This window comes from Amblyomma maculatum, chromosome 11, assembly GCF_055883805.1.
Source record: "Amblyomma maculatum isolate TAMU_Amacu chromosome 11, ASM5588380v1, whole genome shotgun sequence".
NCBI classification, from domain to species: Eukaryota; Metazoa; Arthropoda; class Arachnida; order Ixodida; family Ixodidae; genus Amblyomma; species Amblyomma maculatum.
The window spans coordinates 97,308,155-97,321,173 of record NC_139354.1 but is presented as its reverse complement, the minus strand read 5'-3'; positions in this window follow the sequence as shown (position 1 = coordinate 97,321,173).

The window sequence follows — 13,019 nt, the reverse complement described above, 5'->3', positions numbered from 1 at the left end:
TATAACTATATACGTATAGCAATTGTGGGGGTTCTTATTAAGCCGTCGAGCCTCTTCTGAGGTCTAGGCCGCAAACACAGAGCTCCCGCGATCACACACCACGGGCAGCCGTTCTCACGGCCGCGAAGTAGTAATGCGAAATGCGACACAACACAGAACAGGAATTTGCCCGGAACCAGATGTTTATTGGGTCTTCCCAAAAAGAACGCTGGTGAAGGTCTTGCTGAAGACCCTATCCTTTTGGATGGGGCCTGACACTTCGAAGGGCAAGATGGCGACAACAAAGAAGTATAGAATGGAGGTATTTACCTTGCGTCCTTCCGTTGTCGCGGCTCGCTGTCGTCTCTCCTCGGCGGTAGCCTGTTCCCGCCGATCTCGGCGCATCTTGCCCTTTGTCCTTTTTCGGCCAATGAGCGTCGCGTCTGCGACGCCTAGCGGTGCGCTCCTGCGCCCGGCGAGGGAAGAGGGAAACGCGGCGCTATCGAGAAACCCGTTTGGGTTACTCGCAGTCTTCAACGACATATGGGACAGCAGCATACTACCGGACAACTGGAGAAATGCCATCGTTGTTCCCATCCTTAAGCCCCGTAAGCCGGCTAAACAACTATCCTCCTACCGTCCTGTATCTCTTACATCTTCAGCCTGCAAGACCATGGAGTTCATTGCCCTGGAACGACTCACATGGATCGCCAGAGCAACCAACTTCCTTCCAGAGATGCAGACAGGATTTCGGAAGCACCGCTGCACTGCAGACTCTATAGCAGATGTGGTCTCCACCCTTGAGGAAGCCAAATATGCGGGCGATATTGTCTTCCTGGTCCTTCTGGATGTCCAGTCCGCTTTTGACAACTTGCCCCATGCCATCATTGAGCAGGCTCTGGATGCCCTTGGAGTGACTGGGAAACTGCGTAGCTTTGTCTCGGCGTTCCTCTCCAATCGCAATTTCCAAGTTCGAGTTGGGCAAACACTTAGCTCTCCTCGTCCTGTTACATCTGGGGTTCCCCAAGGATCAGTCCTCAGTCCTTGGCTGTTCAACCTCGTCCTAGCTGGCCTGCCGAAGTTTGTTCAGCAGATCAGAATCCACAAAGTTTCCTGCTCCATCTATGCAGATGACATAGCCCTCTGGATCCGAGCTCCAAAGAGACGTATTGTCTCCGCTAGGAAGGCTATGCAACAGGCACTGGACGGCGTCCAGTACTTCCTATCATCTAAAGGATTGACCCTCTCGGCTACTAAGTCTGAGGCCCTCGTCTACCATCCCAGAGGAGCACGGAGTTCCCGCCGTCTTCCAACTTTGCATATCGAAGGAACCCCTCTTCCATGGAAACGCCAGGTGAGATACCTAGGTCTCACAATTGACGACCGTCTCACCTGGATCCCAGCTGACAAAGCCCTCATTCCCCATCTCGATCGTGTGGGAAGAGCAGTCCAGCGTCTCCTTGCTAATGGCAATGGTTGCTCCTCCACTTGGGCAATCAAGCTCTTCGAGGCAGCGGCGACTTCGGTCATCCTATATGCCCTTCCCTTCGTTTCCCTTCGGTCGACTCGAGTCATTCGTCTCGACACGATTCGAAGGCGCTGGATTAGAAGATTCCTCGGAGTCCCTCAATCCTCACAGATTCCCGCTACCCTTGCGGAAGCTGGTATCTACCCTCTGGATCTTCTCCTCGCCCAGAGGGGACTGACCCACATTGATCGTCTCAGCCATGCTCCAGATGGTGCCTCACTCCTAGCACGGCTGCACAGCAAATCCCATTCTCGTATGGGTAAGCTGTATACAGTGTACAGAGAAATCATCGGTCCTGTCCCAGGTTTCTCAGTCCTACCCCCTCTACCCAATCGACCCCCAATTCCTGTCTTTTTGGATACGGATGGTCACACCAAACGTCACACCCCTGTAGCTGCCTTCCAGCAGACAACTGCAGCCCTCCTTGAGGAGTGTAGAGAATCTACACTCCTCTTTACGGATGGCTCGGTTCGACCCGCTACCTTCCAAGCAGCTGCTGCTATGACAGCACCGCAGCTAGACCAGTCTAGGTCCTGCCGCCTGTCATTCCCTGCCAGTTCAACAGCTGCTGAGCTGGCCGGTCTACACCTAGCCGCACAGTTCATCGCTTCCAGTGTCCCTCCTGGACCTGTGAATGTTCTGTGCGACTCCAGATCTGCTCTGCAGCTCCTGACTATCTACCACGGCACCAACCTCTCGGTGAACATTCTCCGAGCCCGTCTCCTAGCCCTTCAGGACTCGGGGTATCAACTGGCCCTACATTGGGTTCCAGGACATACTGGAGTCCAGGGCAATGAAGAGGCGGATGCCTTGGCCAAAGCGGCGCATGACAACGGCGCCCCAGTCACTGAGGCTGTCACACCTTTTGACTTTTCAAGACCCCTCTTGAGAAGGTCGATAAGGTCTTTCCATCCTGACCGTCGTATTGCCGCTGGTGAACATCTCCAACGGCTCTCTGACAAACTTTCACGGAAGGACAAATCCCTCCTCCTACGACTTCGAATAGGCTGCACGTGGACTCCGTCCCGCATGTATGCCTGTGGCCGAGCTCCCAGCCCAGCCTGTCCCTCTTGCGGCAATACTGGCACACTGGGACACTTACTCCTCGTGTGTCCAGCCTCCGCTGGCCATCGCCAGAAACTTCTGAATGGCTATCGGAATCTTGGTCTCCCTGCTGATACCGAAGGGCAATTGCTCTTCCCATCTCGGAACCAACTTTCTGCTCACCGGCTCCTCCTGATTTATCTGGAGGAGTCTGGCCTCAGCTCTGTTCTGTAGGCCTGCATGGGCCCATAGTGCTTCGTGCGGAAATGGCGGCGACATAGGCGGCGTCAGCAACCTTCCCCTCCTCAACCTTCCCCTAAACCCAACTTCCCCTTCCCCCTGGTCACCAAGAGTGATGCCACAAAGATGGCCAACATAAGACGTGACCAGTACCCCCTCCCCAAAAATAAACCATAGTCACCACCACCACCACCACCACAGTCCCCTCGGAACCTTCACCGAGAGCGGACCTGTGTCGCTCGCTCCCTTCGATTTCGTGCGCCGCTGCTGTCGCCGCATTTCGCCTCCAGCTCTCGGCGCGTTCGGACGCGTGCGCTGCTCGCTCCGACGAGTACGCGCGCGCTCGTCGCGCCGCTCGCTTCCCGGCCGTGCTCCTCAACTACGCGCTGCCTCGGAAGCCTCCTCTGTGCTTGTGGCGCGTTGCGCGTGTGTTGTGCGAGTGCCGCGGGGCCCCTGTGTGCTCCCTCTGTGGATTTCCACCTGGATTAATCACCGAGAATTCCACCACTCGGATTTTCACCGTGGTCCACTGAGGAAGCGCCTCGCCGCCGCCGGCCCCTTCGGGGTTGTGCCGGGCTTCCGGCTGCATGGTCCCGCCTTGCAGCTGGGACCAACTCTTCGTCCTACCGTCGCTTTCAAGGTGAGCTTAAGCGCACTAATTTGCGGTTTCGGCCGCTTTTCTCGCTTGTAGTTTTTCAGGTTTTTGTTGCTATGGAGCAACATACCGCTCGCCGCGGCGGTCCCCAACCGGTCCGCCGCCGTACTCGCAGCCTCGGCCGAGATCCGGCATCCTTTCGTGCCGACATCGAGTGCCATGTCCGGGGACAACTTGAAGACTTCTACGACAGTCTTCGGTTGCTGACGACCCCCTCCATTGAGGAGTCCCGTCGCAACCTTGTCCCCCCTCCTGCCTCAGGGCCTCCACCGCCCCAGGTCTCTTCATCTCCGACCGGTAGCCGCAGCCCATCTCCCCCTGTGACCCGGTTGAGAGCGGCGCAATTCCTGAAGGATCCTGCCGACAACCCACCTCCCAAGCCTCAGCGCAAAGGAAAGGCCAAGCGCCAACAGCGCAAGGTCACCGACGATGCCGCTGCGACAGCCGAGTCGTCCGACTCGTGCCGATCACCTGTTTTGCTCCCTACCGGACAGCCAGAGGCGTCTCTCCAGGCACTCGAGGCTGTCATATCTGGTGAGAGCAACACTTCATCTACTACCTTTCCAGCTGGAAAAGAAGACCTTGCCTCCCAGCTCAAGGCACTGGACGAGGTACTCGCAACTGCGAGCCGCCTCCGCAAGCCTCGTTCCTCCGGACCCTCGCAAGAGCTCACTTCCCAAGGTGAAGTAACTCTGCATAACTCCTTTGCAGCCTTAGGCGAGGATCTTGAACCTCAAGATTCTGTCAAGACCGCTGCCCTACCATCCTCCGGTTTGCCTCCTGAGGTTCCCTGGTTTACCTCCTCTGATTTAACTCAGGACCAGGCTAACAACTCCACCACGGCACAACAGCCTTCCCGCTCCAACCATCCGGCTCCTGATCACGATCGGGATACCGGTGGTTGGACTACGGTCACACGCCGAATCAACCACCCCAAGGTGACTCGTGTGGCCACGGTGCTGTTCACCCCTCGAGAGAAGAACACTTCTTTCAGGGCAACCGTCAAGGAACACATGAGTGCCTATCTGTATGGCCAGCCGGGGGTCATCGAGGTCCGGCTCAACCGGAAACGAAACATCGTGGCTGCTGATGTGTCATCGCAAGAAGCCCGCGATCACCTCCTGACCCTCAAGTCCCTCCTCGATATTCCCGTTCGCTCGTTCGAAGCTTCCCGCATGGACTTCCATGTGGGCACTATCTTCGGCGTCGATCGCGAGGTCCGGGAACAGGACATTGCCGAGGGCATTGAGGCTGATGTTGAGATACTCGGCGTCCGTCGTCGAGGCCACCCTGTCTCCGTCCGCTTTGCTGCCCCTCCACCTAACCATGTCTACATCAACGGGATGAAGTTTGCTGTTCGACCACTGAAAGCTCGTCCCCTCCAGTGCACCCGCTGCGGAGCCTTTAATCATGTCTCCGCCGCTTGCACCAGGCCTGATCGCTGCTCCATCTGCGGCGGATCACACCACACTCGGAAGTGCACTTCTAGCACTCCCAAGTGTTTTCATTGCGGAGGTCGGCACCGGGCTGCTGATCCCTCGTGTCCCAAGTGGCGACACCAACAGCAGCTAACCACGGCTCTCCGCAAGACAACACCTGAAGATCGGCGGCAAGTGCTCAACGAGCTCCGCCCTCTTCAGCCCACTGGGTCTGGGTCTACCCAGTTCGAATCCTACTCAAAGGCCCTCCAGTCACGGAGTCCCAAGCACCCCAGTGTACCAGCTAGGGAGCCCCCTCAGCAACCTGTGGCGGTGGATATCCAAGCCACACTCACTTCGGTAACCGAAGTGCTACGACTTGCTGTCCAAGCGCTCATGACCCAGCTCCCACCCAACTCTGGCGCTCGCCGATTGGGAGAAGCTGCTGCTCTCATTACTGGGAGCCCTACCACTCGCCATCATGGCCAGACGTAGGAACAGACGCAACCCTGTTCCCAGGAGACCGCGTGTCTTGCAGTGGAATACCAACTCCCTGCGAGTACGACACGCGGACCTCAAAGATCTAATCCTCCAGAAATCTCTGGAGTTTGATGTCTTTGCTTTACAGGAGACCCGAGTCCCAGCGGAGAACCTCCGACTACCAGGATTCACCGGGTACTCTGGCCGCTCATGCTGCTCCAACCAGGACTGCAATGATGCCCCCTGCCTGGATCCTTCGCATCCACAACACAGGCCCCGCACAGCCATCTATGTGAGGAGTGACATACCCCACACACTGATGGATGTTGCCCAACCTGACCTAGGACAACTGGAGATCTGTGCCGTGCGCGTCCGTATGGGTGACACGGACACTACAGTTGCTTCAGTATATGTCCCTCCAGGAGTTCCTTGGGACCCCTCCTGCCTCATTGCCCTTCATTCCCGTCTAGGTAAGGATGTCCTTATCTGCGGGGATTTCAACTCCCACCACAGGGCATGGGGCAACCAGTCCAGCACCACCCGAGGCAAAAAGCTCTTGGACGCCATCAACGCGGCTGGCCTTCGTTTCCTACAGCCTACCTCCCCAACCTTCATTCGGCCAGGACGATCTTCTTTCATCGACCTGGCTCTCATCTCTGATGCCTGCCACTATTCGTGGGCCAGAGCTCCTGACTCTTTGGGCTCGGATCATTTTCCCATCTTCCTTAACCCCTCTATGAGGGGTAGGAGGAGGGAAAAGCTCTACCCCATTACCAAATGGGCCGAGTTCAGAGAACGAGTGAAAGACATCCCACTTGCAGGTGACTTCCTGGATTTTCTTGGACGCTGCGCCAAGAACTCCACAATCACCTGCGCAGTACCACTACATGCACCAGTCCCGGACCTACGTCTACTCGGACTTAGGGCCTCCAGACGAAGGGCTGAGCGAGTGGCCGAGCGCACCCATCATCCAGAACATTGGAAGGCTTTCCGCAGGATCGATGCTTGCTGCCGTCGGCAGGCCAATCGTCGTTCCCGGGAAAGCTGGGCCAGCATTTGCCAGTCCATACAGTCAGCCAGACAGTCCTCTGCTGCCTGGCGCATCCTCAAATCCCTTTTGCAGGTTGCCTCCAATCGACAACCTGTCCTGGGAGCAGCCATCGCAAGAGGCATTTCCTTTCAAGACTTGGCAGAGCAACTTGCCGACTTCCTTTCCAAGTCAGCCACGCCCCCCCCATCCGCTGAACTTCCAGTGGCGAATCCCCCTTCGCCCCTTCGGGCTACCCCTTCACCACCAGCAGCTTTGGCACAGACCATCTCTGCCCTCTGCAATGAACCCATTGCCCCTCATGAGCTTCAACGTGCCCTCAACCGCTCGAAGAAGAAATCAGCTCCTGGCGCTGACGGACTTACACTCCAGATGCTCCGTAATCTGGATGCCCCGGAGAAGAAGCGCCTCCTCGCAGTCTTCAACGACACATGGGACAGCAGCATACTACCGGACAACTGGAGAAATGCCATCGTTGTTCCCATCCTTAAGCCCCGCAAGCCGGCTAAACAACTATCCTCCTACCGTCCTGTATCTCTCACATCTGCCGCCTGCAAGACCATGGAGTTCATTGCCCTGGAACGACTCACATGGATCGCCAGAGCAACCAACTTCCTTCCAGAGATGCAGACAGGATTTCGGAAGCACCGCTGTACTGCAGACTCTATAGCAGATGTGGTCTCCACCCTTGAGGAAGCCAAATATGCGGGCGATGTTGTCTTCCTGGTCCTTCTGGATGTCCAGTCCGCTTTTGACAACCTGCCCCATACCATCATTGAGCAGGCTCTGGATGCCTTTGGAGTGACTGGGAAACTGCGTGGCTTTGTCTCGGCATTCCTCTCCAATCGCACCTTCCAAGTTCGAGTTGGGCAAACACTTAGCTCTCCTCGTCCTGTCACATCTGGGGTTCCCCAAGGATCAGTCCTCAGTCCTTGGCTGTTCAACCTCGTCCTAGCTGGCCTGCCAAAGTTCGTTCAGCAGATCAGAATCCACAAAGTTTCCTGCTCCATCTATGCAGATGACATAGCCCTCTGGATCCGAGCTCCAAAGAGACGTATTGTCTCCGCTAGGAAGGCTATGCAACAGGCACTGGACGGCGTCCAGTACTTCCTATCATCTAAGGGATTGACCCTCTCGGCTACTAAGTCTGAGGCCCTCGTCTACCATCCCAGAGGAGCACGGAGTTCCCGCCGTCTTGCAACTTTGCATATCGAAGGAACCCCTCTTCCATGGAAACGCCAGGTGAAATACCTAGGTCTCACAATTGACGACCGTCTCACCTGGATCCCAGCTGACAAAGCCCTCATTCCCCATCTTGATCGTGTGGGAAGAGCAGTCCAGCGTCTCCTTGCAAATGGCAATGGTTGCTCCTCCACTTGGGCAATCAAGCTCTTCGAGGCAGCGGCGACTTCGGTCATCCTATATGCCCTTCCCTTCGTCTCCCTTCGGTCGACTCGAGTCATTCGTCTCGACACGATTCGAAGGCGTTGGATTAGAAGATTCCTCGGAGTCCCTCAATCCTCACAGATTCCCGCTACCCTTGCGGAAGCTGGTATCTACCCTCTGGATCTTCTCCTCGCCCAGAGGGGACTGACTCACATTGATCGTCTCAGCCATGCTCCAGATGGTGCCTCACTCCTAGCACGGCTGCACAGCAAATCCCATTCTCGTATGGGTAAGCTGTATACAGTGTACAGAGAAATCATCGGTCCTGTCCCAGGTTTCTCAGTCCTACCCCCTCCACCCAATCGACCCCCAATTCCTGTCTTTTTGGATACGGATGGTCACACCAAGCGTCACACCCCTGTAGCTGCCTTCCAGCAGACAACTGCAGCCCTCCTTGAGGAGTGTAGAGAATCTACACTCCTCTTTACGGATGGCTCGGTTCGACCCGCTACCTTCCAAGCAGCTGCTGCCATGACAGCACCGCTGCTAGACCAGTCTAGGTCCTGCCGCCTGTCATTCCCTGCCAGTTCAACAGCTGCTGAGCTGGCCGGTCTACACCTAGCCGCACAGTTCATCGCTTCCAGTGTCCCTCCTGGACCTGTGAATGTTCTGTGCGACTCCAGATCTGCTCTGCAGCTCCTGACTATCTACCACGGCACCAACCTCTCGGTGAACATTCTCCGAGCCCGTCTCCTTGCCCTTCAAGACTCGGGGTATCAACTGGCCCTACATTGGGTTCCAGGACATACTGGAGTCCAGGGCAATGAAGAGGCGGATGCCTTGGCCAAAGCGGCGCACGACAACGGCGCCCCAGTCACTGAGGCTGTCACACCTTTTGACTTTTCAAGACCCCTCTTGAGAAGGTCGATAAGGTCTTTCCATCCTGACCGTCGTATTGCCGCTGGTGAGCATCTCCAACGGCTCTCTGACAAACTTTCACGGAAGGACAAATCCCTCCTCCTACGACTTCGAATAGGCTGCACGTGGACTCCGTCCCGCATGTATGCCTGTGGCCGAGCTCCCAGCCCAGCCTGTCCCTCTTGCGGCAATACTGGCACACTGGGACACTTGCTCTTTGTGTGTCCAGCCTCCGCTGGCCATCGCCAGAAACTTCTGAATGGCTATCGGAATCTTGGTCTCCCTGCTGATACGGAAGGGCAATTGCTCTTCCCAGCTCGGAACCAACTTTCTGCTCACCGGCTCCTCCTGATTTTTCTGGAGGAGTCTGGCCTCAGCTCTGTTCTGTAGGCCTGCAAGGGCCCATAGTGCTTCGTGCGGAAATGGCGGCGACATAGGCGGCGCCAGCAACCTTCCCCTCCCCAACCTTCCCCTAATCCCAACTTCCCCTTCCCCCTGGTCACCAAGAGTGATGCCACAAAGATGGCTAACATAAGACGTGACCAGTACCCCCTCCCCAAAAATAAACCATAGTCACCACCACCACCACCACCACCCCTACTCAACCTCGGAAGAGAAGGAATACTTTTGTCCCCTTCATCCTCCGCGGCGCGCGGTGCTTCGGAGGTATGCGCGGTTCTCCGCGATCGCTACACAATACAAGAAAGGCGCGCCAAGGTAGGAAAATTTAGTCTGAGCGGCACGAGCTACGGACTTAGCAGAGGCTCTATAAAAGGCGCGCGATATACCCTCTGCAGCAGCAAAACTCAGGCTTTAGCATTTCTCCAATGCAGATTCAACAGTGCACACTCAATTCTTATATATAAAGCAGCTCTTTGACGCCCGTTTCTGCTTTTTGTGACGTCGCCGTCTGCGTTGTCCCTTGGAATCGGGTTCTGCACAACGCATGATTGCGCCACCGCGGAGGACTGATCACTGCCCGAGTGAAGAAAAGTGTCTGCCGGCATCACTATGCTTCCGGCATCAAAGTAGATTCCGCCTAGAATGCCGGTGAATGTCGATGCGTTCAGCAGAATGCTGGTTGTGTTGACGCAAGGGTCGGTAACCTGCACCGCCTGAGCTGAGATGCATGGCCGCCGCCATTCGCAACTACTCATCGGCTTGCTATATGCACGTAGACGAGTCCCGTCCCACTACCGCTGAGAATCATCTTGACAGTCACGCCGGGCACGCCGGTTCGGGACGAACCGGCGAAAATAAGGGCACAGTCCTATAAAACGGGACATGACGGGGTGAACAGGTAGAAGTAAACGCACTGACAGCATGAACTTTGTCCGGATCAGGTTGCACGACGGTGAAGCACTTTAATTTCGCAAAGACCAAAGGTGCACTTTTTTGAGTTCATTTGGAATCCGGTATGGCGGAAAAGTGGCAAGCATGAAGAAATGCGATAAATGCTGCTTTAAAATGAGGACGAGAAACCAATCACGTCATCCAAGTAGTCGTCATCACGTCATCCAAGTTGTCAAGTGGACTAGTAGTCCACTTGTAGCCCAGTGAGGAGTCCGTTATCCGTTCAAACGTAGCCGAGGCGTTACAAAGACCACAAGGCATCACCTTAAATTAGTAAAGTCCATTGCGCGGGCCGAAAGCTGTCTTCTCGCGGTCTTGTTCGTCGATAAAGATTTCCTAATTGCCGGTATGATATAAAACTAAAAATAGGTTTTTCAGCCTTGTTCCTGGCCCTGGGTGTATAGAATTTTTTTAGAGCTCAGCTCTTTGGCGCTCGTTCCTGCGGTTTGCGGCGGCGGCATTTTCCCTAGTAACCAGCTCGATTTTCACTCCTACCTTCCTTCCTTCCTTTAAGTCGCGATTCAGAGAAAGAAGTGTGACAAATAATGCGTCTGTACATTTCTGTGGACCAATTATGAAATGCACGCCTCACGGCTTAAGTAGAAGACGTGACCGCACATGGTACACACTGCAAAGATGACTTAGGTGTCCACAGAAAGAAAGTGTGACTGATTGTGCGCATTTCCATTTCTATGAACCAATTACGAAAAGCCCGCTTCAGAGCTCAAGTTGAAGACGTGACCACTGCAATGATAATTGATGAATAATTCGAGCTCCCACAGCTAAATGCATGTGCAGTAACCGAGAATTCACACACTCATAGAGAAAAGCATCATATTTCGGTGTAGCCTGCGTAAATACACCTTGTTCCACCACGGTAAAAAAAAAAAAACACTTTTCAAAGAATGTCTCGAATGGCATCATTTCGGCATTAAGCTCTTTGGCGCCCGTTCCTGGAATTCGCGTGGTCGTTGCCGTTGTCCCTCGTAGCCTCGAGTTCTTTGATTCAATCTATCGAAAAACTGAAACAGCTCACGAGCTGCCCTCAAATTTCGCATTAGGAAGTACCGAAATCGTCACCAATTTTCTCTTTTTGCACTCCAACTCAAAACTGGCTGTTCCAGTGTCGTTGGAAACACGTTCAATCCTTAGGTAAGACAAGTGATGAGGATTAGGAATTAGAATCTGAGAGGACTAAGAAATCTTACATGAACAGAAATATTTTACCAGTAGTGAATGACCAAGCACCCCTTAAGGGTAATGTCTTGCGTGTAAAAGTAAACTTCCCGGGCCGCGGGAGTATGCTTGGTTCTTTCGAGCATTGTTTGTTCTACTGAAAATAATTTTGTTGACAGTGTTGATATAAACAGCGCGAACACGAAAACAAGGGACAAGAAACAAGAAAGCCACAGTACATGCGCTGACTCACAACTAAGCCTAAGCCGTTTACTCCAATGCCCAGAAAAACAAACATGAAGAAAACGAAACAGTCACGTGAAAAACCCCTGGGTTCACCTGCTGCATAAAAATTACTTTAAAAAATCACTTAAAAAAGACACCTCTTTGCTTGAAAGAGCAAGAGACGTCTTGCTCACACACTTATTGTCCGTTGAAATAAAATACGCTTCCACTATCTCTCTCGTTATCTTCTCTTTGTGGCGATATAAAATCTTAACACTGTCAAACTTAGGAGTGCACTTCTTCTTCTCCTTCTTCATTATTTCACATGACTGGCAATGGGATACTAGAAACGTTTGGTCCTTTCCAATTTCCAAGTTTTACAGTGTTCCTGTAGTCTCTTATTTATACACCGTCCGGTTTGTCCTATATAACTGGCTCCACAAGAGAGTGGAAGCCTATACACAACACCTGTCTTGCATCCAACATAGGGGTTTCTATGTTTCACCCCACATTCTTGCTTCAATTCTCTTCTCTTTCCCTTTGAACAGCCGGGCAAATCCTCTTCATCTTGAGCGGGGCGGTCAGTGCGACGTCCACATTATACCTCTTGCCTACATTTTTGCGGCCATGCGAAATCCTGTGCACATACGGTACCACGGCAACCTTCCTCTTCCTCTCACCCATGCTGGGCAGGGATTTCAGTCTGTGCGTTCTTTTAAGGTTCTTCAGTACCCGGCAACTGGGCTCAATAATAACTGACTCGCGATAACCGGCCTTTGCAATTCTCTTCACTTGTCTTTCAAAACTCTTGCCCATGCCGTGGTAACAAGATTTCGTCAACGCACTTAATAAGCAAGTGTTTATCATCCCATTCTTCACTAATTTGGAATGTCCTGAATTGGAGCCTAGCAACGGCTTCATCGATCTCGGGTTGTATTCCCAACAAACATGATCATCACCGAATTGAATCAAAATATCTAAATACTGTAACTGATCGTCCACTGGTTTCTCAACAGTAAATTCCAGGTCGGATCCACACTCAGTAAAAACATCCATAATGTCCTTCATTTTTGATTGAATCCCTCACGGTCTGTTAATACTAAAAAGTCGTCCACATACCTGAAGGTGGAATAATGCAAGCCCTCCAAGTTATCCTTCAGGTGTCTGTCCACGTCCATTAAGAAGATGTCACTCAAGATCGGTGCAACACTCGATCCAATGCATACTCCAGCCTTCTGCGTATATAGCTTGTTCTTCCATCCTATGAAGGTGGATTCCAGGTAGAACCCCAAAAGTTCAAGGAAACTTTCAACACTAACACCTGAGGCGTCAATGAAGTCACATTCATTATTGTCTTCTGTAATGCACATTTGTACTCGCTTAAGGAGGCAGTCATGGGGAAGGCTATAATATAAATCCTTGACATCCATGCTGAAGCCGACACAATTTCTTGGGTTGTGTTCTTTGAGGAACACAACAAGGGCTTCAGAGTTAGGTAGCCCTTAGTGGTTAGAGCGCCCGTCTCGGCTGCGGGAGGTGGTTAGTTCGAAACCCACCGCCGGACACCCA